This window comes from Rhynchophorus ferrugineus, unplaced genomic scaffold, assembly GCF_030347505.1.
Source record: "Rhynchophorus ferrugineus isolate W39M unplaced genomic scaffold, kcgeb_rfMv2 rfM10, whole genome shotgun sequence".
Classification (NCBI taxonomy): Eukaryota; Metazoa; Arthropoda; class Insecta; order Coleoptera; family Curculionidae; genus Rhynchophorus; species Rhynchophorus ferrugineus.
The window spans coordinates 12,492,487-12,495,177 of NW_027472589.1; the positions used below are offsets into that span (position 1 = coordinate 12,492,487).

At 32.7% G+C, this 2,691-nt stretch overlaps 1 long non-coding RNA gene across 1 annotated transcript; it reads left to right on the forward strand.

The window, feature by feature from the left end:
* Positions 1-1,088: 1,088 nt before the first annotated feature.
* Positions 1,089-2,192, forward strand: LOC143204092 (uncharacterized). Its single transcript, XR_013007511.1, has 3 exons — positions 1,089-1,192; positions 1,255-1,359; positions 2,108-2,192. It is a non-coding gene; the product is annotated as an uncharacterized LOC143204092 (long non-coding RNA).
* Positions 2,193-2,691: the final 499 nt, after the last annotated feature.

Here is a 2,691-nt window from a genome sequence, read left to right on the forward strand (position 1 = left end):
CACAGGGTTAATCTTTTCCTCCAAGACCAACGACGACTACCATGAAGAAATGAACTATAACATTTTGTTGCTGTGGTTTGAAAATCAGCTGTTAAAAACTTGGAGGAACTGTCAGTTATTGTTTTAAACATTGCACCGTATGCTGGTAAAAAATTTCATTCTCATTCAATTTTTTATTCTTATAAATTACAAATCCATATGGGATTTTCATAAATATTATTGGACAGTCTTAGAAGTAACAGGTGAATTGAACAGTCCTCGGCTTGACACATAGATGGCACTACTAGAATTAAATCCATATGTTTTTTAGTTAGTCCTAATCCTCAAAATATATGTGTATAAATTTGACAGCTGTCGAATCATTAGTTTGTGAATTATAGCATTTTGAGTGAAGCAACGTGAATCTCGCGTGTTGATAAAATATTGCTTTTTGAAGGGAAAAAATACAGTTGAAGCAAAAATTTGGGTTGATGCGGAGTTTTCGGATACTGACCCAGGAAAATCAACCATCAAGGATTGGTATGCTAAGTTTAGACGTGGTGAAATGAGCACCGAAGACGGTGAACGCAGTGGACGCCTAAAAGAGGTTGTTACCGACGAAAACATTTAAAAAAACTACAAAATGATTTTGAATGACCGTAAATTGAAACTGAATGAAATAGCACACACTCTCAAGATATCAACCGAACGTGTACATCATATTATTACATCGTACATCGGCTGGCAAGATCATTAGCACCGTATTCTCCAGATCTGCCCCCCAGCGACTATTTCCTGTTCTCAGATCTCAAGAGACGGCCCGCTGGGAACAAATTTTCGTCGAATGAAGAGGTGATCGTCGAAACTGAGGCCTATTTTGAAGCAAAGGACAAATCGTACTATAAAATGGTATCGAAAAGTTGGAGGGTCGCTATAATCAGTGTATCACCCTTGAAGGGAATTATGTTGAATACAGAAAAAAAACTAATTTTGTCAAAAAATGTGTTTTACTATGGTAGGCCGGGGACTTTGTAATTGACCTGTCAATAAATAATTTTTCTGATTATTTTTATATTAATTTTTCTTTTCCTTTATACAATAGGTCCATTTTCCAATCTGACACGAACATTTACTATGTCTAAGGATTTCAGAATTCCAATCCTTACAAACACGAATTATCGAATACCCCTTTATCGATTACTGCAAATATAGAGTATGCATAAATTATAGTGCTCTGTTTTTATTTATTGTTAATTGATAATTCTCTATTTACAGGTGTAATACATCTCTATTGGTCAAGTAGCTAAATTCGAAGATCATTTTCATCAACTAACATTAGGAATCAAACCAGGACTTACAACAAGGACTATACATACAAAGGTAAATTACAATTTGTAAAACTGTGGTTATAAATCTAACATATCTTGATATATTTTCTTTTAAAAGTAATTATTGAAAAGCAATTAAGTGTTGTAAAACAAGTGTTGTAAAACAAGTGATTTATTAACAGAAATTATCGTTTCATTAGATTCACTTATAATAGAGTTTCGGCAAATTATCTCTAATAAATGAATGGGTTCGTTGGCATATTTTTAGTTCTTTAGGCTGGCCAACGAATGTTTGTTGGTATTCGCTTGCAATTGCTGCGTACAGACCGGGCCAACGAAAGCTAACGAATGAGTTTGTTGGGATATTTTTAGTTCTGCTTGGCCAGTTTGACGACGGGCAACGAACGTTTCTCGACATTCGCTTCCAATCCGTAGAGTGTCGGTAACATCAAAAGAAATGAATGGAATCGACGAATGCGGTGTGGACGATCTATATATACACTATAATCGCTGCCGCCGATGAAAAATACGGATTCACGTCCAACGAACATTTACTCTTAATAACAATTGCAATATGTACGTTTCATCGAAGGCCAACGAATATTCGGTATCCAACATCGAGTCTCATTCATTATCCTTCGTTGGCCCGGTCTGTACGCAACATAACAGTAATAAGAATCAAGAAACTCATATTAAACTCTATAGTTGAGAGTCTGAGTATCATATTAGGTTATATAACACCAAACATATAAACGACTTAAAGTTTATTTATGAGAATACTAAATATTTTTATATTACAGGTCACCACGGTACCTAATAAGTATGGGATATAAAACCAGTCAAGGCCCTTTCTCCACGCAGTCTTCATCGCATCCACTAGTCCTGTAGAAAATATCTAAAATGTTACTTCTTTTTTTTGTGTACTTTTTATACATCCTTTCTATTACATTTATATTTTTATTTAGTAACTTGTAACTTGTTTTAATATTTCTATTTGTAGATTACCAACATTATATTCTTAAGATTTCACTTAATTTATATTTATTTGCCATTTCTAATTGTATTTCACTTCGTTAATTAAGATTGTTTAAGATAATGTTTATGTCGTATACTTATATTGTTTACTATTATGTATTGAATGAAAATATTAAATAAAATATGTCGTTCAAATTACTTTGTTTTTGTTCTGATGAGTAGTAACAAATACTTATCCCACTTTCAACAGATAATTATTAATAAATCGTCAAAAAAATATATACAACAACCAAGGCAACTCTTAAGTGTATGTTAAGTTGCGCATATATTTTTACATATAGGCAACCAAACATTCAATTTCATATATGTTTAGTTATCTAATTGTATATAGTATTTTTAACATAACAAA